The sequence below is a fragment of the Falco peregrinus genome, chromosome 9 (genome assembly GCF_023634155.1).
Source record: "Falco peregrinus isolate bFalPer1 chromosome 9, bFalPer1.pri, whole genome shotgun sequence".
NCBI classification, from domain to species: Eukaryota; Metazoa; Chordata; class Aves; order Falconiformes; family Falconidae; genus Falco; species Falco peregrinus.
Window position 1 is genome coordinate 34,531,236 of NC_073729.1, and position 24,155 is coordinate 34,555,390.

Below are 24,155 nucleotides of genomic sequence, written 5' to 3' on the forward strand. Positions count from 1 at the left end.
CATCATCCAACCCTTACAGAACATACCTTACATGAGCAGGTGCTTCATATTGAGCACAGATGCCCAGAAATTCATAAGCCGATACATTTGGGTAAAAAACCTTGCCAACTCAAGATTCCTCATTACGTTTCAGCTGCATCCTAACTACTGCTACAAAAATGAAGAGAACAGACCTTCTCATAGAGCCTCAGCAGCTCTGTAGCGGACAGAAGTGGTTATGACTGAAATGTACATGAACAAAAAATAAACAAATCCAGTATATTAAAAATAAATGATAGGCAGGTCCTGTTCTCAAACAGAGATCTCCTGGCAACAAATTAGGGATGCCTTCCTAACCGAGAATTCAGTGGCAATCTTACAACAGTAGCGTAGTTTTGACACACGCATGCAATATTAACACATTTGCAAAGTCTGACCATTAGAAATGTGCCTGTGCAAAGAAGGAAACGGATGCATATGTTTATTTGTACCTGCAAGCTGAGCAGCAATCAACTTCAAGTTAGCTGTCTATAGCTTGTGTATGCAAGTGCACATCTTGAGCGCCAAAGATCTGTTAGACAATTCTGGGCAATTACAACTGGAAGCAACACTGAGGCTCATGGATGTGTCCACACGGATATGCTGGCATGTTCATTTCTGAGTGAGCCAATACTACATCACCTGTTTTGCAGTACCACCATTTTTTTGGTACTTGCAAAGAAGGCAGTGGTTTGTGCAGTTTCATAATTCCAGGGGACCCGTTCACATACCTTACATGTAATCTCTCCTTCTGCAAGTAATGCTGTAGTACTAGCAGCCCTCAGTGTTGCTGTGGAGTGCAGCAGAAGCAAGAAGACAGACCAGGTGGATTTGTGGATGACTTAGTAACTTCAAAAATAATATTTTTTTTAGAGTTCAAAAAATATCTTTCCACTGGCCCAGCCTCAGCACTGCTGGAATGTCTTATTTACTCACATAAAGAGAGGTGGTTGTGGGAATGTAGTTTCTCTCAGTCACTCTTACTGAATTGGAGTGAAACTGAACCACATTTAATTTAAGTTTGTAGAGGGGCTGTTTGGTTGTTGGTGGGTTTTTTTTCCCTTCCCCCTCACTTTTCCTTCTTTTCTTAATCCAAGATTCAGACAGGAAAGCAGCACTGCTTTCCACTGAAGCCAGGGTGCTTTGGGAAACATCTCAACTGGCTTTTGAAATCTTATTTCCAGGATCTGGGAGAGCTTTCCAAAAAGTGCTGTAGCCCACCCACGTCCAAACAGCATAGGCTCTGGAGGAGTCATCGCCAGCCCCAGCCTATTGCAGGACACATGTGGGTGTGGGCCTCTGAGTTTTGGACACTTGCTGGAAAAAATAAAAAAATTAAAAAATATGGAAACGGAACATCAAAGGGAACTAGCTGAAGCACTTCAGAAATTAATCATGCCTGGTGGAAAAGATGATTACTGGCTTCTTGTGCTCTGTTTTTAAAGCTATTGATCTTGGACACAGGAAGGAGCTTTCATATTCTCCACAAGCCACAGATGGTCAAAAGGGTCTTGAGAGGAAGAGACAAAAAGCAACCACAAAGCAACCCCAGAGAGTAACAGGACTCAAGGTGTGTCCCAGGGACCTGATAATACCACTGAAAATGATGCACTGGAAATCAGATACAGCAGCAGCAGTTTTTGCTGGGTTTGCTTTCTCTCAGCTTTCCCAAACCATTGCCTAAGCTTTCTGCCCCTGAAGCAGGTAGGCTCTGTAAGCTATTTTCCAACACACCAAATACACCACACCAGAAACATCAAATAAAATAATTTGCCAAGACTTTGGTGCTGTTTTCAAATCTGCAGACTATAAATACATGACTCACAAGCATTAAGGCTGAGGCAGAAATCATAAGACAAAGACAACAAGGCTTTCAACTCAACCAACTCTCTGATGATTGAAGCAGTGGAATTTCTCTCTCTCTGTCCCATTTTGTGGACTTTCTGAAAATGGAATTTACCACATAACAGACAATTATTTCGAAAAACACAAACTATAATCCCTAAATTGCCTCCAATACAGTCTTGTGCAGAGTCAAGCTTTCTTTTGGGAGACATTGTCCATTTTCATCGTCAAGCAACACAATTAGATGTAGGAAATAACCATCATTTCTCCATAGCTAACATGATACTTATTCCTGCATTTATTATAGCAAAATACACGTATTTTAATGAACTTGCCTAGGAAACTTGAAATTATGTTAGACAATAAAATTACAACAAGGTAAACGGGACAAAATTTCTCACCCAGGAGGTGGCGGTGGTTACTCCTGGTCTCTCTATGCTGAGGTGGGGCTTACTGAGCTTCCCATTTTGGCAGGGGTAGGTGGCATCAGGCTGTTCAGAGGTCCTGCGCTTCACACCATTTGGAAATCCAGGCACTGGCCATTCTTCATCCTGAAATATATTTAAGTTTTTGTTTCAATATCTGTGCATTAGCATACCCATACTAGCAAAAACAAAAATTCAGGCGATTACATTTGTCTGCTTGCCATTTCCCTTGAATTACCTCGCCTTTACGCACCCAGCTCCCTTGTGGCAATGAACAACTGTAATGGCATGAGTACAAGGATGGAGCAGCAGAGAATCAAATAGCAGGTGCATGGTTGAGGAGGGAAAATGGGGCTTGGTTAAGCTGGCAAATATTCCCCCAACTATGTCTTTAGGAAGGAAGGTAGAGACTCCAAAATGCCTTCATGGAAAATAAAGCATATTTAAACTCCAAGCAAGGAACTGTTCCTCTGATCAGAATTCTCTTTCTGAAATCGATTCAAATAGCTGAGGCAGCACGGGAGCTCTTGATGACTATATTAACATTTCGACATTTCTTTGCACAGTCACTGGAACTACATTATTAGCAAGTATCTAACAGCCTTATGCTCCACTGTGGAACAGTGTATCAGGAAAGCAGAAAGAAAAAAAGAAAAAGGAAAGAAAAAAACCAAAACAAAACCCACAGTAATTTTTTTTCCTATCCTTCTGACAATAATCTTCTTCCCACAAGAAATACAAACTAGTGCTTATACTGTCCAATCAGAATATGCCCCGACAGAAGGGAACCATTTGAGAAAAACAAAAATTCAAACAGCTACTGAATATTTTTTTTTTTTTAAATATAAACTAGCAAATTTAAGAAAGCAACTCGTGTTTCGTCCTACTGGTCGTTCCAGAGAATCTTCTTCCTACTTCCAGGGCTAAGGGAGACAGGCAAAAGAAATCAATAGCTGGAACACATTACTTGCAATATTATTTAGTTGTTTGGGAGGACACAGACAGAGAAAAGGGAGAATGGAGAAATGGGAAGGCAAGAGTTCCACTTATTTCACAGCACAGGACAAGTACATTGAAATATAGGGTACCACAGTGCAAGACAACCTGAAGTCCCATCTGGGGAACAGAGCGGGATTTTCCTGCAATGCATCGGCGATGTTCAGAGAAAACTGGGCAGTAGCAAGCATAAAACAAGTCCCTAATCACAACATGCATGATTGAAAAAGCATCAAACATCTAATTCTATTACCAAACAGAGCTGTGAAAAATACTTCTCATCATAAAGTAAAATGAGTAAGCTTTGGCCACTTTACTGGCTCTGTAAAAATGTGATAGTGCAGGTACGAAAAAAAAAAAAAATTGCCAAAGGAATTTTTGATCGCAGAGCTGTGTTGTCTAGAGGTGAGAGCACAGAAGCTGAAAGACTCGTGGTCTTTTCCTGGTGCTGTCATCAGCTCATGGCAGCTCACAGAGCAAGTGCCTGAACATCTCTAAGGCTCGTGTTACTCATCTGTCACACGGGTATTATCATCACAGCCAGCTACAGCACCGGGGTGCTGAACGGCTGACAGCAGTGTGGTTGTGAGACTGTTACATACAAGCGGCACAGAGGTTGTAATAGGTGCTATTTGTATTATTATTCCAGGGCAGACTCTGAATAGACATACAAGTTAAATAGCTCTTCAAGGAGTTTTTGTGTGCTGAAGATTTGCAATCTTTTAGGGTTGAAAATCTATTTATTAAGAAAGTATTACCTCTCCTACCAACATGAAGGTGTCTAAATTATCTTTTAAATGGCAAAGAAAGTACCACTACCACAATGTTTACTAATTTTACACAATACTTGCAATGTTACAGGTTTAATTTAAACCGAGCAATTATTGCAGTATATACCCTTTACCATGTGCTAGGGAATCCTTAGGGGTGCGTGTGTGCCCATTTCTCTGCTTCCAAAAACATTTTCTCATCATGGAATCTTTTGGATTTCTATACTTCTCTAAAAGATAGCAAAACATCTTACAGGATTTTCAACAAAAAATGCAAATTAGCAATTCAATAAACCAGTTTCCCCTAAGTAGGGAATAAGATGGTAACACCTACCCATCCGATCTGAGATGATGCCAAACCTTTCCGCTGCAGCTGACATTTCCTTTCCTTCCTGTGTGACACTGGACCAATCTGCTTGAACCAATTTTCTGTAACTCCTGTTCAATGCACTTTTTATTCCAGTTTTACTTGGTAGGAAACTACATAAACCGCTGTTATTTACATATTAGTTGCATATTTGACTTCTTTTTCTTTTTTTTTCTTTTTTTTCTTTTTTTTTTTTTTTTTTTTTTTTTACATTTAAACACTCCTGTGCTACCTTCTGCATTTATTCTAGTCCAGAGTTAATGAGAGCCCCAATCCTACTACCAGACCTCCTGTGTTAATTTGTTATGTCAGGTCAATGCGGCTTCAAAGGAAGTCAAGAAGGGTGATCCGGTTGCCTGGTTAGGAACAAAGTTCTCATCACGTGCTACTATGAGACCAAACGAGTAACTCTCAGGAGAGAAGCAGCATCAAGTGAGTGCTCCAACTTCTTCATTTTGTTTAATCGTACCACATTTGGTAAAGAATCTCTCAGTGAAGGCTTGAGACAATTAATTAGGAAGCACCCTGGAGTGTGAACAACGAAGTATTACTGTCATTTGAAGCTGATCTTTATTAATCCCTCAAATTTTTGTTAGGAAAGGTTACATATACCGTGTTTTATTATATTACACATATTTGCTTTGGGTCTTTTTTCTGCAGGGGAATAAAACTTAAATGCAGAGGGACTCTTGCAATCTTTTTAACTCAACTGTTAAATATCACTTTACTAATAACTTACCCCATTTTGCCATCTCAGAGAGTACATCAAAAGTTTTAGATAGTGAGGAATCAAAGAAGAAATATTGGGTCATTTTCCACAAAATACTAATTTAATTTTGAAGCCTATTAAGCACCACCAACCCAACACCAATAGATGTTATAAAGAGTTTGATGTTTAAAGTGTCTATACTGAACCAGGCAGAAAAAGGAAGAGACCTGTAGTCTGGATGTCTCAGCATTTCATATGGGTGGCTGACAAGCTGGGCTATAGGGTAAACCATAATGTGCCAAGCACCACGAAGCCTGGAGCCAAGAAAGGGATAATTTCAGGCAAGACCCAGTCTCTAAAGCCAAAACCACTGGCCTGAAAGCTTTTCTCAGAAGGTTTGCTGTTCCCATCACTGCTGGGATGAATTTTAACTCATTATTGATCAAGAGAATTTTAAAATCAATTTTAATTAAATGAAAGATTTCTATCACGGCTTGTTCTGTGTGGAAGTCACACAGATGACATATAAATATATGAAGGGAGATCATGCAGAGTAGATTTGTAGCAGTTCGGCCCTAAACAGGTGAGAAAGAAGCCAAAGTTACACCTGAAAGTAAATTTGTTATAGTAAATTATCTACAATACCTGTCTATCCACCCTCCCCCCTTTTTGCCTTTACTATTGGAATTTAGTCAAGACCAGCTTTTTTTTTTTATCTTTTACCAAAGCAATTATTTTAATTAAGTTCTCTCTCAGACCCCAGCATGACTGGAAAAGGGATAAGGGAGCCCACCCCATGCCAACTACGGCAAGCCATGGATTGCTCAGCTTGCCACAAACAGCCATATCTTGGTTGGGTGAGAAGGAGGCCCCATCCCTCCGCTGAGGTTCAGTCTCTACAGACAGCACTTCTTTCAGACCTCAAACTACACGTATTTCCAGGACAGGCAGGTAACTAGATCTGCTGAGCAACTCATAGCAGAAAGGATGGAAGTAACAAAATAAACTTTTTAATGAAAAGACTGATCAACAACTTCAGGTAGTCAAGCAAACCCACTTACTCCTTGCTGCCCTGGAGGGAGCCTGGGCAGGCAGGTTACACCTTCCTCCTGTGAGGAGCAAGCCTTTGCTGCCCCACTCACTTAGCTACACCAGGGACTATTCTCAGGACATCAGAGTTTTCTCAGATTGCACCATACAGGAGAACAAACATGTTCTCTCATTTCAGATGCAGCGGGTTGGCTGACCACGCTGCTTGTAGACAGGCTCAGAGGGAGCTCCACAAATATCAATGGGCCTCAGGTACTTAAACCCTTGAGCAAAGCTCAGGCAGAGCTAGTTTGCATCTTTCAACACCTACTTACTTTTAAGACACAAGTTCCTAGTATTCTGCCTCAGGCAGAAGGTCGTCACACTGCTGTGAGACCATGGTCACAAGTTCAATCCCCAAGCTCATGCCTGGGTCCAACTAAGGCTCCAAAGCAAATCGATGGGAGGCGACTCTGTCACACGCAGGCAATGCTGCACAGACTTGTGAGACTCCTGTATCATTTACAACTAACATAAGGTTTTTCCTGTACTACAGGCTTTACAAGCATTAATTCATTAACATTAATTCATTAGTCATCACACCAAGCTGTCTGAGTAGCACAGTCTTATGCCACTTTTTTGTGTAAGAAATCAAAGGGCCAAAGGGTTAAAGTGACTTGCCAAAGGTCAAAGAGAAAAATCAATGGGAAAACTGGAATTAGAACTTAAAAATACCCAATTCCTTGCTTTGTGTTTAATTCACTTTACCTCACCTAATCAAAGGCAACAACAAATAAAATAAGCAAGGCCCCACAAGGCCTCTTATAGCCAGAAGAGCTTTTTTCAGCTGCAAGGTCTCTACCAAGCCCGGTTAGAATCTACAAGGCTTCATTGTGTTTTCAAATACAATGCACACTGCAGTAAATAGGTTATTTTACAACCCTGGCCCAGTTTTCAAAGTGCCCTCAATCAGTGTTGTGCAAAACATTCATGTCCAACCACAAAATTACAATCAGTCTTTGTTTGAATTCAGCCTGTGTCCCTGGCCAGCAGTGGTTAGTCCGAACTCTCAGGGTCTGTGAACTGTTAGTCAAAGGTTTTTGCAACGTTTTTACCCTGCCTGGATTTCTCTGAATATTTATAGGCTGCTGTTCTCCAGTGACTTTCATGTTCAAACTGTGTTGTCTGGCGGGGGTGGAAAGGGGATGTAAATAACGGATAGAGTCACATGTTTTCCACTAGACCCACTTGTTTTGCTTCCAGTAAGAGGCACGTGTTGCAAGAAAACAACTGCAAGGCTTGACTGTGGGACATTTAAATTAGTGTAACAGTATTTCTACACACTTGAATGTTTTCAAACATCCAGCTATTGTGAAATAAGAGTCAACTGTTTGGATATTCAAGCAGACCTGTGGAATTCAGATTTGTAGCATTGCTCAATGTTTTAGGAGCAGGGATGAGAAAGAACCCTTCAAAAACTCTTGATGAGGACTGTGAAGTACCAGCAGAAGGAATTGGCCTGAAAAATCTGTACCATAATTTACTCTGCAATCAATGCATCCTAAAGCAGGATCCACAAAGTTTAGTCACACCGTGTAGAAACACACGCAGCGTTGATGTGATCGATGGAGGAGGCTGAGCACATGGTGGTTACTGTCACTGGCAGTTACGTAATACCAAACACTATAAAGAAATCAGAAAAGCACACAGATTTCCAAATAACTTTGTCTGCTGGGTGTAAAGTGTAAACAAGCCCTTACATCATACGTATCTCCTGCTTCACTGATCCTTTTAAACGCAGTATAGCTTGTGCCTAATGGGAGGGTTTACACTTCTTACTGGGTTACTGTAGTTCTGAGGTGCAATGTGGAGGTATCTCAATTCTGATGAGCCCCAGGTCTAGGCAGATGTAGATTTGCCATCCTGTGTAAACAGGTCCGCACATAATCGACTGTGCACGCAACCTGAGCTGTTAGATGGCTTGCTACTTAAAACACAAACCCCATTTTTACAGGAGGGAAATAAGCTGATGGCACAATCTAGAGCTGTTTTCGGAAATCAGGCCCTTGTGGGCTGCATCTGTTCAAAACATTCCCAGGAAGGGCTAAACAAAGGAAATATCATTCTTTCTTGTGCTGATGGCAAAATGTTCTTTATTCCAAAAATCTGATGAAACAGAAGTCTGTCCGTATGGATGACAATTCATCTTAACTGGGGATGTCTGCAAACCTCAAGTGGAAACTGCTGAAACCATAAAAGTTAACTGTTGAAAAGACACAGCTAAGAAGCAAAACAGAAGAGCAAAAGACAGCCTATGGATATCCAATGGAAACCACCTAGCATGTCAATGCACGAGCTGATCCACACCAGTAACGTAGAAGTTTTATGTTGAGCCTAGCCCTTTATAAAATTCTCAAATCTCTGGGGACTGCCTGGACAGTTACTTCCTCTGAGTACCAGTTTTTTTCCAAGAGATTTCCAGTAATTCCTCTCACCCACCAGGACAAAAATACTAGGGGAATTGCCTGGTTTATGGTCTTTTTGTATTTTTATAAAAATCTGTTCCAAAATCTAAAAGCGTACAGGGTCATAAGAAGGCAAAATATAAGGAAAGAGTATGAAACAGGCAGCAGAGTTGATTTCATTTTGCTGCTTTTCTTTTCTTTCCCAAAAGTTTTGTTACTTTTGGTGTAACTGTTTGGAGAAAAGGAGATGGATTTCCAAAACTGGATGCTGAATACTCTTTGCCTGCTGCTCATAAAACTAGCTGGATAATTGCATTAGAGGTTCACAGAAATGTTCTATTAATGCAGACTATATTTTTTTTTCCCCTGGCAATTTTGAATAGACTGTTTGTCCCTACAGCTTTTCAGTTTTGACTGAAAAGAGAAATCTTTTTGCTTTGCAGCTATGATGAAAAGACAACATTTTCTATGGAAACTACTTCTTTTTTTCTTTTCATAAGATCATTGTTTTAGTGAAAAATTAAATTTCCCATGAAAAACTCACAGTAGATAAAGAGGTTTTCTATCTCTTTGCTAATTCACTTTTAAGTATACGAGAGAGGGAAGGATCTTTCCAGTTTTTGTTGTCTTGTTCTGTCCATCCTTCCTGTATTTGAACATAAGAGAATTTCAGAGTTCATTAAAACTGCAACACAGACTGGCTGAAACATGAGCAGTGCAGCATATAGAGTAAAACGCAGCTATATTACAATGACCTTTCATGATTATCTTGTACTCTGTCACACGTTAAATGAGGTCATTACTGATGTTACTTGCATTCCTCTTCCTTGGCCCGTGACTTCAAAGACTAATGGGCCCCTTTTGTCACTGAATTCTTGTCAAAATGTTCAGTCCAATCAGGCCCCTAATAACGGCGTGCAGGGTAACGTTCACAGATGAAAAGAACATGCAGGCACATGCCTTATACATAATTAATCCTTTCAATGAACTTCATGAATTTCAAAATTACACAAAATGGAACAAATCCAACAGATAGTCTCCTGTGGGCATATGAGGTCACGTATCCTGCTAGGAGGGTGAGAAAGCGTTACTCTAACATGGATACCCAGCAATGACTCACACAATTTCATTAATGGATTTATTTTCTCTTCCTGCTGTCATCTCTACAGCTAACCTGAGGTCTGATGATGTTAATCAAGACACCAAGACACCTCTCTGTGATCCCAGAAAACAAGCATGCAAAACTATCACTAGTCAAAAGAACTCCTAGCCTTGCTATCAGCACTGCTGTCATCGAGGTGGCAAATCCTGTATCTGGCCAGTTCCAGTTATTCACACAATCAAGAAATTAGCGTACTTATCCAGAAAGCTTCCCTCCCCACAAATAACTGTACTGGGAGTGGGGGTGGGGTAGAGGGAAGGATTTGTTCTTGGAAGCATGTAAAAGTAGTGGTTGACAATTTTCTTTCTAATGAAATGTTTGTCTAATTCAGCTCTGGCAAGGCCGTGCACATGTGGCAGCCACATCAAAAGCATGGGCACTGGCACGAAGAGCAACACGGCCTGAAGTGGTTTTCTGTACTGCTAGATGCCAGCTGCGTGCTCAAACCCCAACTCTCACACTTAGGTCTGTCGTCCAAGCGCTTACTAGTACTGCGTTAACGAGCAGTTTTGTTGTATTTGTTCAGAATCAATGACATGAACCTAGTCTTCTAAAAACAACATTAGTATTTTCTTCCTCCCTCTTCATTCCACATCTCTCTCTCCATGTGTTATTACTGATATGCATCAAAGCATGCCAAACATATAAAAATTAATATTTTACACTGACCTTTCCCAAATTTTATGGAGCTTGTTTGAAAAAATTAGTTTTCTTTCTTCATAAGTAGATGAAAATGTTCTAGAAATCTCAATATTTTCAATATAGGAAAACATCATTCTCCATCCAGCTCTGTGCATGTCTTAAAGCCAACAAACATCCACAAGTGTGAGGCAAAATCAAACAAAACATATAAGAGGAAAAAACAAAGTGGAAAACAGTCACAAAACCAGCTTTACACACATGAAAATTTTAGAAGCTGTATTTCTTGTAGGCAAAATAGCAGGAATTGATTTTCGAGACAGATTATCATAGAAAAGGAAGACTCAAAAGGTCAGCAAGTTCTTCCCCTTGCACAACAGTTGGATAAGTATTTCAAGACCACTCCTGATTGATTTCAATCTAATTTGTTGCTAAAAATGTACAGTAAAGGAAATTCTAAGCCTCCTTGGATACATCTTTCAGTGCTTCAAAACTTTCATCATTGCAACTTTGCAGTAATTTATTCCAATTACTTTTTTACTTATTCTATCTGATACAGAGAAAAATGCCTGCGTTTTCTTTATAAAAACTTCTTACATACAGCAAAAGTAACCACCACCTAAGCTATGGTAGTCTCACAAATACGTACCAGAATAAGATGTCTTTTTTGCAACCACACACCATACTTGACTCATTTTTAGTCTGTAAACTTACACATTCCACATCCTTTTCTGCACTTCCACTGACTTGCCAGGTAATCCTGCATTTCTCTTCTCTCAGCATGACACTTTGCATTTGGCTTTACTGATTTTTAGTGTCTTATTCTCAAATATTTATTCTATTTATCAGAAATATTTGAATGCCAGCATCACGCTAAAGGACATCTGCAGCCCTTCCCAGCTCACTCTTCTTTGTAAATCTCATACTTCCAACTTTTAAATACATAATCCAAGATACCAATAACAATGTTGACCATATGTGAGCCAAGCACAATCAGCTACAAAACTACTTCTTTGATATGCCCTCGAAGTCTGACATCACACCTTTTTTAATCATTAATTTAATATCCCCCCCAGTCCCACTGCCACCAACCACGTACCTATTTTATGGTCACTTAATCTTAACCACATTTCTCTCCTTCACCTACAAGATACACTGTCAAAAGCCTCGCTGAAACTGGGATATATCACATCTGTTTTTTCTCCTAACCTTCGGAACTGGTTTATCCAAGGAAGAATGAAAGATTGGAGAGTCATGAATTTCACTTGCAGTACAATTTAGGCATTTAGCTGAAAGAGCAATCCATACAAATTACATCTATGCACTTATAGTTTGCAGCTTACTACTCTTACCTGGGTAGTTCAGGACCAGCTAATAGGTACCTCTGTCCCACCAGAAGCCCAACACAGTAATTGCTCCCTGAGCATCCTTAAATAGGTCCCAATGGCACTGTGCTTAGCATAACGCAACAACTACAGCTCTCTTCAATGAAAAACATGGCGAGTGCACGTTAGTAACAGCATTAGCATATTTTTGTGTAACACTCTAGAGGCAGAAGCACTTGCCCATGAGTTAGGAGACATGGGCCGAAGACCTTTTTCACTCACAAAAAAATTCAAGTCTATGCCAAATGATTATAAACTCAAAGGCCGAGGGTGAGCCATTTAAAATAATCACCTGCCATTGGAAAACAGTGGAATGCGCAGATCAGCTGTCAAAGCAAATGAAGGAAGTTGCATTTTGGATGGAAGTTGCATTTCAGAGCTCAGAGGGCTCAGAAGGCCAGTCTAAAAAAAGAAAAGAAAAAAAAAAAAAAAAAAGGAAGAAAGAAAGAAACCGTGTTATAGTGAGATGCTATTCTGTGTCTCATTTCAGTACCAGAATGTCTAAGAGGCTGTAATAAAATTTAAGGATCATTTTTGAACGAGACATGCTAGTTCAGCATGAGGCTGAGGTAAAAGCATTCTGTTGGAAAGATTATTTTGCAGAGAGAAAGCAATGGCAGATAACTTCCTTCAAAAAAGAATATAGCATCCACTCCTAATAGAAATCCTAGGAATTGGGTTTGGTATGCACAAACCAGTTAAAACTATATATTTTGCCCTCAACAGTTAGAAGGACAGAACTATAATCTGGAGTAACCACACATACATTTGCCCTGCAGCAATGGTATGTCAGTACAAGAGCCTGAAAAACAGTAGTTTATAGTAGTCTGCACTTAAACTTGAGGTTTCAGTTTCTCAGTGGTTAGGTCAGATTCAGACAAATAAATTCAGAAAACAAACAGCAAAATATACAAAATTGCAGCTGCAGAGAGGTTAACACACTCCATAGTTATTGGATTTGTCACCATTATAAGTAAAACACAAAAGTCTGCTGGTACTATGTTTTGAGAATTAAGATTTATAAAATTGACTCCAACTGTCTATGACACTTCTCTCAAAAAGGATGTTTTCAAACCAAAATCCACCCTCCGTGGAAAGGAGATAGAAGGTCATCATCCTCCCAGAGGAGTCATAAACAACCCAAGATAAGGGCAGGGAATCCGCTGAAAGCGTGCTCTGGTGCTCAGCCTGACAGACTGCTCTACTTGTCCTCTCCTGCAGATGTAACCTTGAAGGACACAGTCATGTGCCGCTGACTCATGGCAATGCTTATGAAAAAGAAGCAGAGGGTGTTTTTTTTCCTCTACATATTGCACTTTATCAATCATCTGCTTTAATTCATACAGAAACTCTCGATCAGTTGCTGGAGGCGTACAAGGCCAAGTCCGGGCTCCCTCTGTGTATACAGTGGATGCCTGACCCTCATGTCTCAAAGCGTTTCCTGAATTTATGGGGAGATACTTGCACGCTCTGGCATGAGATTAGCACTGTCCATGGCACCTTACAAAGTATCTCAACCAAAACCCTCCTCTTGGTGGTACATATAAACTCTACTCTAGACATAGATCTGACATTTTAAAATGGGCAACCTGTCATCATGAGGTTGGGGTAGCACAAAAGAGGAACAAATCACTGCAAATCAAAATTCTGGAGTGAATAAAACCAGACCACATGACAACCATTAGATAATCCAGCAACCCCAAAATCACTGTCCTCAGCCAAAGTACCACCTTGTATTTTTGATGCCTAGGAGCCCTCGACAGCTACTAATAGGTTTTAGAGGAAAACTGCTTCCACACCATTCAGTATCCTGATGAAGCATTTCAGTCTTTAAAAAACAAAGTGCCGGTCTCTCCACAGAAAAATTTGTTACTGGGATTCTATTAGCAAACTTTATTTTGCTCCATCTCAGTATCTTCTGTCAAGGAATATTACCCTCCGATCTGGAAGGTCAGGTCTAATAATAAGGTAACATTTTATAGCTATGCTGAGATGACCTAGAAAAAAAGCATCTCTTAACAGTTTGAACATGGAAACCTTGACTTCAGTAGTTGTCATTTTTAAGGCAAAAATGATACACTTCTTAAAAAATGTACTTTTCAGAGATTTAAAATGCTGAAGCTAGGCCAAGATGAATGACTAAATATTTAAGTTCTATTTTAAAAGCAGATTTTGAACACCAATAACAGCAGAACATTTTTCTGAGGAGTTCCATATAGACCTTAGATCATATTATTTCCAGAGACAAATTTTCCCTTCTTCTGTCCCTCGTTCCTTAATCTTTAAGGTTAAGCAAAGAAGATTAGCCCCTAGGTTTCCTGAGAGACCCTTACAAACCGCATACCAGGGGACCTCAGGAGACTTGTATGTAAAGAGAATGCCAAGATTCAACTCAGAAGTATAATAGTTTCAAAAGATTTTTAATGGGGTCATAAACAAAGCACACCACTATACACAGAGACTTACCAGCGCTAATCCCGTGCCTGTTTTCCACCCACAGATTCACATGAAAATCTCAGGAGTCTGTATAGGAGACAGTGGCTATTAAGCAACTATTTAGCTTTTTGTACTATGTTATTTTGGGAGGGAAAGGTCATGTCCTATAAGCAGTGACAAAATTACAATCTGGAAGTTTTGTCAGTACAACTGCTCTTACACTAGTGACTCTTGTTGGAAGAGCTAACTTGGCCAAAAATCACAAACCAGCCCATCTCTGCCCATCATGCCTCCGTTAGCAGATGTTGGTACTGTCACACGGGCTGTTTGCAGAGCTATAAGCATAGGTTTTCTGTTACAGAACACAGCCCTGAAGCAAACCTCCAATCAACTCAAAAGTCAGAAGCTAAAGGATAAAAAAAGTGAAAACAAAACCCAAAGTGACTAGCTCTCTGTTTCTTCTAATTTCCCTAATGGTATGAGATTAACTTTGGAAGTAGCCGCATGGAAAAAAGGTAGAGAATGAAAGCCTCCCAGTTTAAATTGTCAACATCTTGATACCTCTGGCAGGGATATAACATTTGCAGAGCCCAAGGATTGGAGGCCATTCAGTTGGAAACTTTTGCTTGTGGGACTAAATTCCTGCCCACTTGTATTTGAGAAAAACCTATGTGACTATTTATTTATTTAAGAGATGAACTTAGTTTTATCTGCCAGGCCAAGTGCCAGTGCTCCTCATTAAGTTCTGCCTCTCCGAGTTCTTCCTGCAATTACAGTTAAATCTAACCCTGTTCCCTCCCTGTCCTTAAAGTTGGAAGCAATGCTCAGTTAAACTGCTTCAGGGCTCCACTCCGGGGCTCCTTCTGCAACGCAGGGAAAGAATGCAGTATCTATCTGTGAATAAAGAATTCAGCTATTAAGATTTTCTCAGTTTTCCATAAAGTTTGAGCCTGGGCACAGTGGGGACAAAAAGAACAAAGAGACTTGCTGGAATGCAGATAAGCAGTTTGAAACATTTACTAACAGAGAGAGGAGGGTGAGACGCCTATCGCTTGTGCGGATTCATGGAACAGAGACATGTTTTAATTTAGCATAATGCTCTATAAACAAGGTTATGAAGTAGCACAGCTGGATTTATTAGCTTTTATACCTCATTCACTGTTTGAAGACTGAAGTGACTCCTGTGCACTGGATTAAAGGAAAAAGTCATAAACATTACAATACTAAGCGTACACAGTATTCCTTGTAAGTGTTTTAGAAAGTCTTTCTTCCTAGGAAATAGAATAGGCTTTCTAAGTCTATTTTTTCTGAAGCAAAAAGGGGCTCTCAAACACAAGCAACTCCTCTGTGCTGCAGTTTCCTTTTACAGCCTTCACCTTTCTGAATTTCTGCAGAGCTCAGAAAGAAAAAGGCCAATTTATTTATTTGGCAATTCAGCTCTCTAGACCTTTTCCCGGAAGAGGACGGCACTAAAAAGCTACGGAAGAGGAAACACTAGGAGCTTCACCTCAAGTGCTTCCCTATATAAAAAGTCATTTGATGAAGGCTACATACTGGTCTTGCTACACCTCTCTGTGTGCTTTAGTCCCAGGCTGTAAGAGAATCCTAGCCATTAGAAAACATTAGATTCAGGGTAGAATTTAGGTCAGCTCAGCATGGCCCCAGGACACGCTATGGAGACTTTCAGATGCTCTCATAAGACAGAGGAAGGGAGGGAGTCATAAGCAAAACCCCCTCTTTCCAAGCGAGAAAAGGTGAGTTTCCCAGTTCACTGCTAAGCAGCAACAGGGCAATCCAGTAATCTCATTTACAGTGATAAAACATTTGCAATCAATATATTTATCCCAAACTGACATCAGCATAACTTAAAACAAAGCCGACATGGTCTGTTTAAGATAACAGTGATGAAAATTCATTATGTCAAATACCACCAGAATGAAGGACTGTCAGTAGAGAGCTCTCAGGGAAAACTGGGATCTGAAAAGCCTTCTGATGGTGGCTTTTTGCCTTCAGTGACTGCAGAAGGATAAGGACAAGGATAATTAGCCTTCGAATTCAGGTGAATTATGTAGTGCCTAAAGGTGTGGTTCTGCAAAAGCTAAAACTCTTCACTCCCTGCCTCTCTGCCCCTGCTGTGTTTATGACCCTTCCCTTCTGCTTGTCTGAATTTGCAGTGAACCAGTTCAGGGAACCAAGCCAAAAGAAAATTAATCAGACAAAAAAAAGCCAATAGTTTGCTGCTAGCTTAGCTCCCTGAAGCAACTCACCAAGCACTTGACCTGATGTGAGGGAGGAGGATGCCCAGGGCTGCATACACGGGTGTAAACAAATCAGTGTGTGTTTACACGCGTGTGTAAGGAATGGGAAACAAGACAACAGCGGCACAAACCGAGACTGGTTTAAATTGCTGTGGAACCAGAGCTCAAATCAAGTGGGATGAATCCAGGCCACGCCACGTGTTTCTTCCAGAGATTATCTTAACATCAGGCTGACCTGACAAGGTAAACTGGCCGGTTTACGGATACATACATACATATAAACTCTCACGCAATTTTGACTGCGGTTGGTATGTACGGCTTTACACTTTCATCTGTGTACCACAACATGCATGCAAATCACTAGTTATGTATACAATGTAAACTTTATTTGCCAAAGAGTTTTTGGATTGCCTAAAGACTTTAGGTCAAATACATTCCACACTTTAGGTTTTATTATAAGCAAAACAAATGTTTGGTTTTTTGAAAGGAGATGTCTTTTGTAAAGGCTATAGCCAAAAGAAACGTGTTCCTATTTTCTTAACAACATTGTGGTGTAAACAGCATTTCTTTTAAAATATTCTTTTCTGGACTTTGCAAACACAAATTCTGGATCACTAGATCCAGATAGGATACATAGGACTGAAAGCTTATGGGAAATTGGCTAATAAAAATGAAACTGAACTTTCACTGCCAAAAAAAAAATTTAGAAGTAATTAGAAGGAGATATTAAACGACAGAAAGCAGCTGTGAGAGAAGTAATAATGAAAACACAAAAGGGTTAAACAAGTATAGGATCACTTCAATCACTTGATACAGGAACAAATAGGCATAACCTAAACAAGAACATTTCAAAGATGAAACAGATAAAGAAAGCAAGCCATCAGAAACCACAAAATAAAATTAAACCAGTGGAAACCAATGAAATGTTACAGGGAGTAGTTCCGATTATCTACAAGTAGAACCATCCTGTAAAGTTCACCTGTCCCTCGTAATGGCACGGAGTGAACAGATCCCTGTGTGCTTAAAAAAAGATCAGGTTTAAGTCTTTGGTTAAGCATTCAAATGCAAGCTGTAATTATTATTTCTGTAAAGTTTCTATAAAACATTCTTATTCTGAGCTCAGTTTATGACGCCTGTACCTTTGACATAAATACCTTCTGTACAATTTATTCCAGTACATCAAAACCAAACCTCCAACCCACTGCAAGAAGCAACCTGAAAACCAAAGACGTTAAGCAGCAGCAGAGATGCCATTTGCAGGGGCAAGCCAGGAATAGCTGCCAGTCCAAAATGTTTCAGTTAGGGCCTCTACTGAGTAAGCAGGCATGGGCAGAAGTTGCTGAATTCAAATACAGTCAACTTTAGCTTTTGAACGCTTGCTTAGATCCTGTATATCTGATGGATGATATCCGATAGTGCCATTTCTGAAGTGCTCTCAGATGTGGAGCATCCTTACTCCAGCAGCCCTAACAGGAAGATGTTTAGTATCTTTTCTCAACTCCCATTCATCTGGGGTTTTAATATACACAAGCCCAGTCCGGTTGCCAGGAAGGCAAAGAAAAGGTCAACAAACTCCTTTGCTGCAAGTTAGTTTGTCAAACTCCATTCTCGGCAGCATGACTTTACATGTTAATGTGAGTGTTTGCCTCCATGTCAATAGCCCCTATTGTGTGCATTTGTAACATAAGATTTATGGTAAAGCTTGCAACATTTTTCAGGCATAATAAGCGCTTATTCACCATCCCAGGTCTATAAGCAGAGGCCTGACAAGTAATTATTGACACATTGTGCAGAAATAAAAGCAGTGGGCGAGCTGCTGTTGCGAATGGCAGCGTGGGTAGGGGGAAGGAGGGGCTGTGTCAAAGGAGTGACAGCCTTGGTGCCCAACATTGTCAAAGCCGACATTGACTTGCAGTGTTCTCTGTGCCTGACTGTATTTGTGCTCCCTGTCACTTGGGTGTGACATGCCAAAACATGAGGAGTGCTTCTTTTCTCATGCTAATGCTTTGTAATGACAGCTTTGTGATCCCCCGGGCTGTGTTAGTGCTCAACAAGTCAAGGTGTGACAGGCAGTAGACCCCTTTGTCAGCGAGTGCTGTACTGCCCTCATCAAATACCATACTTCTCCTGGACGAAAATGGACCTAGAGCCTGAGAGAATACTGGCACCCGACTGGCATTGCTGGGCAGACATCTGGGGACAGCAACTGCACATGTACCTGTACGCACAGCCGTTTTCCCTGGTTGCCTGCCACGCTAATTTACCTTACCGTGCTTATCACACAGCCTTGTGCCACCACTGGATGAGAAGGGAATGAATCTGAAAATCTATTCCCAAGTCATTTTTCATGAGCTGCTTCCCTCTTTGAGGTTCAAAGCTGGTTTTCTCTGTTGCATGGGGAACCACTCGTTACCTTCAAGCTAAGCCTAGGAAAAGTGATTTTAATGGTGTTTTAGCGTAACTGGTAAACTCGGTTCAGATAAATTCAGCCTCTGAACAGCACAAGGTATCACCAGACAGGATTAGGATGTATAAGCAAAGCTGGAAGGTTGCACGACGCCTACTTATGTTATACTTGGCTGTAAAGCTGAAAGTCACATTAGCACCAAGTTCATCCAACAAACCAGAGCAGCCCTAAAACTGTGCTTTATATGTGAAGGAAAGCTGGGCAGGAAAGGGCAGAGTTCAGGCTGCCTAGACTAAGCAATGAGTTGGATTCACAGGACTGGAGCTTGCAAACGGCTTGGAGAAGCGCATGAGCTTGGCTACTTACATGAAGTTTATTCAAATGATCCAAAACTCAATGATCAGCAAAGCTGGTCTAGGAAACCTGCCAGAACAGGCTTTTTCACAAGATTTATGGTGCTTCCTGCCTCTTGTTCCCAGGCATAACGAGGAAGTGAGCTGAGTAAAAATGGAAAATATTTTTTAGAAAAGTTATGAATCTCTTTTTCAAAGGTCGAAGAAGTTCACGGCAAAAAAATTGTGTGAACTTTCAGTACTTTTTTCTTTCTTATCCAAGTTTTACCCAGCAGATGAGCGATAGATTATTAATCTGAAACGTTAACCGTATTGATGAGAAAGACAAAGAACAAGTTAACTGCAATCTGAAATCAAAGCCATCATATTAGAAAGTGCAGGTTACTTAATTTAATTATTTCTTATCCCCAGCAACACCACTGGGAACTAAGAATCCCATTACATTAGGCATCCCAAACACAAACCTACAATCTGCTCTGTACAGCTTGGTCCAAGATTTCAGCACAATAACTACAACAGGGTTAAGGGGGAGAGGTGGGGGGTGGAGAGAGGGACTTGAATGAAAATCATTTTATGATCTGAATTCTAGCATCACAGAGGTTGAGATTTTCAAAGCTGTCTATGACATCTGGAGACCATCGCTCCCCACAGAGGTACCACCATCTCATGTATTCACAGAGCTGCGTTATAATCTTTTTCCTGCTCTATCACCCCACATGTCAGATGCATGTGAACCATGATCTGCTGAGCAGCTGAGTCAGGGGGGGAAATGCAACAGTCCTGCACAGCAGGAGCGATGATGCTCAAAGGACACTACTTGAAGGTACTTGCCCAGCTGCAATGCAGAGTTGAAGTCCAAACCTACCACAAAGCTCAGCAAACCAGATAGCCATTCCTGCCTTGTGATTTAACCTAGCACACAGTCTTGCACGAGTCAGCTTACAGAAAGCTCAGGTGCCTACACTCTCATCAACCCTGAAAAGCAGCCTTAAGAGCTTGAAAAATATGCCTCAAGTTTTTTGTACAACTTCTTTGGTTGCGTTCTAGCACCATGTGACATATCTAGTCTCCTTGAGATGGGCAGGGTATTTGTTTTTCAAAGTGGGTTTAGGTGCTGAACTAAGTGTTGATAACATCTGAAACCTTGTTTATTTTCCTATTTTGTATCAGATGATTCATTAGCTCCTGGAGGATTAAAATGCCTGTAAGAACTTCAGTTTAGTCTGAGGCTGGATTCAACTGGTTTGCACAAAAGCAACTTTATAAACCTTCAGCCAGATCCACAGTCTGAACAGTTCCAACAAAGAAGCGAACTTCTGAGATCAATGTAGGCTAGAAACAGGCAATCCATCCACTGGGGAGACCAAGTCTCTGTATCTGATAGCTGACCTGCATTTTCTTCTGCTTTTTCAGTCCTCACTCTACTAGAATTAGCCCAAGTCCAATAGCCTTTCCCTGCTTTCACTGCAGATCCTATTACTCTTCTGATTTCTGAAATCCTCTTTTCCAACAATATGCTCTGAAATTTGCAAATAATAGCTTGCAGTGAACTATTAGCTGTGCCTGGTGTTTCCACTCCAGTATTTCCATACACAAAGAAATTAATTTGAGGGCTCTAGAGGGTCTGCATTGACGTTTGCACCTTTCATTTAGCTGACATATCCAATTACCCTTTACTTTTAGGTTTACCTTTGTCTTCATGGAGCCTGGGATCCACAAGCAAAATCAAAATAGGTAAGTGCCATTTCTTTCTCTCACCTCTGTTTGCATGCCTGTCTTCTTTGCCCTTCTTAAGTCTGAATTTCCTAGATAACATGTCTCAGATGCTAGAGATTTCAGATGGGACGGGGCCACAGGTCTCAAACTCCCAATACCTGTAGATTTGCTTGGAGAGGAAATGGGGCTAATAAAGAGAAATTGGTGTAAAACTCAGCAGGAATAGTATCATCAAATAGAGCTCTTCTGGCCAGGGCCCATCAGAAATACAAGATTCTGCAAGTCTCCAGCAACTAATCAATGTGCTGATACAAATCTGCTTTCAGCCTGTTGGAACTGCTCTGTTAAATTGCCCCGCTATTAGACATACATTTTACGTTTCCAATAAGACCCGATGTTGCAGCTAAACCTACCTCAGCCGTGCCTAGAGGAAGGCAGGCAAGGGAGGGGATGCGGCCATGTGGGGCGATGCTGTCCCCAGGAGAATGCAGCCTGGTTTGAAGGGCTCCAGCACAGCCTGTGGTTGCAGCCGGGTAGTGTGGTATTAGTCAGAAGCCAACATTTTCTGTAAACAGACAAGAGGATATTTGCTACATAAATCATGGTTTAATCAACAAATGAAAACCTTTGATTTTACTTGATCTATTTTCATTTAATTAATGCAAAGGTTCCAGGACAAGAGGGTATTTTACTGTAAGTGTAACTGGGAGAACTACTTTTGGCGAGGCTTGCATCGACACTAAAACAGGCTAGAAATGGAATGACAGGCTTCTGGGCTCATGCTGTCACAAACAGTCACATTTCACCAAGCTGCCTTGGGGCCAGCAGGAGATTCAGAACTGCCAGTTTTAATCAAAGGCATTATGCCCCAAAGGTGATTCACCCTGCCCATGCACGGGGAGAGGTGCTGCCCAGCATGGGAACCTCCAGCATGCGGTGCCAAACACAAAGTCTGCTGCTTCCTTTTAGTGTGAAACCATTTGGAACATCTCTGCCATTTTTTTCTCCCCCTCTTCAAAGTGATGATATTGATGGATGGGTAAGGTCCTGTACGTGGCAGCCACGAGATACACAAACATAGTGCTCAGTGAGGGTAAGCCTGTGATGTCTAAACAGTAGCGCTAATGTTTTACTCCATTGTTAAGGGAGACTGCTTTTCAACAGGCTGACAGGGTGCAGCTGCTGAGCTCTTTGGAAGCCGTTTTGTTTCCTCTTGGCTGTGGTGTCCCTGGGGAACAGCAGCACGGTGAGCCGGCATCGATAGCCATGCGGACTGCAGGGCAAGAAGCACGCTTTCCAATTAATAGAGATTTGCAGGGAATTTTGACAAATGGGTCCATTTATTGTCTGATACATCAGTAGAGCTGAGGTGGTATGAAGCAGGCAGACAGTTGCCTGTCACTGTTCAGCTGGGTGATGGATAGCTGTGTCTTCTGGCTGCCCTGCAGGACTGCGGTGGGGAGAAGGGGACACGGGAGGGCGTGATGTCGAAGGTGCAGGCAGCTTTGGTGAATAGTGTGTATGGCCATTCATGTTCAGCAACTAATGTTTGGCTTTTGGTGCTTAAACTGCAGAAGAGATGGTCAATGCAAGGCCCAGGGAACATTACAGAAACTTAGACATCGGTTTAAACCATACAGATGTTATTTTAAACTCCAGTGTTTACAAATAGTATTATGTGTGCTAATCATTAGCACAAGCCTGCAGCCAAACCACGCCTAAAGTTTCTTCCCTCCTTCGGGTTTCGGTGGTACCAAAAGTGACCATCTCCATCAACATTGTGCCCTGGTATCCACTGTAAAACTGCACAGGAAAAGTAAAGCAAAGCAAGCTTTCCTCCAAAAGCTATGCCATCCATAAGCAAGAGAGAAGTGCAAGAGGGGATGCAGAAAGCACAAACATTAAGCCACACAGCGGGAGGACAATCAAGACCACTACCCAAGTCTTCCAAATCTGAGGTCACAAGCCCAAGCAGTCATGGGCACATAAATGCACAAGCATGAACACACATATACTAGATATATGTACATGTGTTCCTAGACAAAAGTTAAATTAAAATGAGATTTGGATTAAAATTGAGTAATTATTGACACACTGAAATAATTTCTAAATCAACCATAAGAAAATTCAATGGCTTGGTTAATCTAAAAAAAAATAATCCAGACAAATTATGATTCAGCATACATTTAAAGGGTCCTCTGGTTTTTATCTCTGCCCTGGAGTGATGCAAATTGCTTTGGTTAAGGCATTTTAGTGTTTTGGGGCCAGGCTTGCTTATGTTTAGTGATACCATCATTTTTTAAGAGACATTTTCCTAATTTGTGTGGATTGGGTTCCAAACTTCTTTGTACTAATTCTAATTTTTAAAATTAGAGTAATTAAAATAATAATACTAAAATAATTAAAATTAAAAATTAAAATAATAGTACCAAAATAGTTGTACTACTAATAAAAACATGTACTAGGTTCATGTTTGCCACTAACTTTTAGTTTCTGCAGTTTTCAGGAAGACTGAAATCAGTTGTCAGTTCATATTTCACACTTGGGAATGACCAGATCCCCAGGAAAACAGCTATCTTGCACATATGAATATTCTGGCCTGAAAACATTCTGGTCTAATCCAACATTTCCTTTCAGAGCTTTTTGGTTTGGGTGTGAGCTAGCAGCGATTGCTCCATTGCTTGAGCCCTCAGGAGCCCAAAGAACACACACTGCATCGTCCTGAAAGTCATTTGCTTCACAGGTAAGAGCCATCTGAGCCTCCACCCAGATCTCTACGAGCACAAGCTCAGACCCTCTGCCACCAACTGCACGGGGAGGGTCTATATCCCAACAAAACCAGAGCCAGCACAGCCTTGCTGGCCTCGCCGCTTTTGAGGGTGCCTGGAGAACAGCTTAGGCACAGAATCCATCGGCCCTAAGCCCTGCCTCACTGTAGGACATGATCACTATTTGAGCAATCACAGTATACCTAAGTAGGAGTATTTGTGTCAAGAGGAAAAAGATCAAGTGTCCAACTACAAGTATCTAGTGGAAAAAGTGATATTCCAGTTTCTTTACTAACGCACTGATTTTTCAAGTAATTAACTCTATTGTCAGCCCTATAAGACCTTTTTGTAGCCCTACACTGATGCCAGGCCTCATTTCCTCATTCCTTTTAATTGCACCATGCTGC

At 40.9% G+C, this 24,155-nt stretch overlaps 1 long non-coding RNA gene across 1 annotated transcript in view; it reads right to left on the reverse strand.

The window, feature by feature from the left end:
• Positions 1–24,155, reverse strand: part of LOC129785214 (uncharacterized) — a 206,854-nt gene that overhangs the window by 11,593 nt on the left and 171,106 nt on the right. The window contains exons 4-5 of the long non-coding RNA XR_008748895.1: positions 21,394–21,545; positions 2,265–2,414 (exon numbers count right to left, since the gene is read on the reverse strand). This is a non-coding gene — a long non-coding RNA (uncharacterized LOC129785214). The remainder of the gene's footprint in view (positions 1–2,264; positions 2,415–21,393; positions 21,546–24,155) is intronic.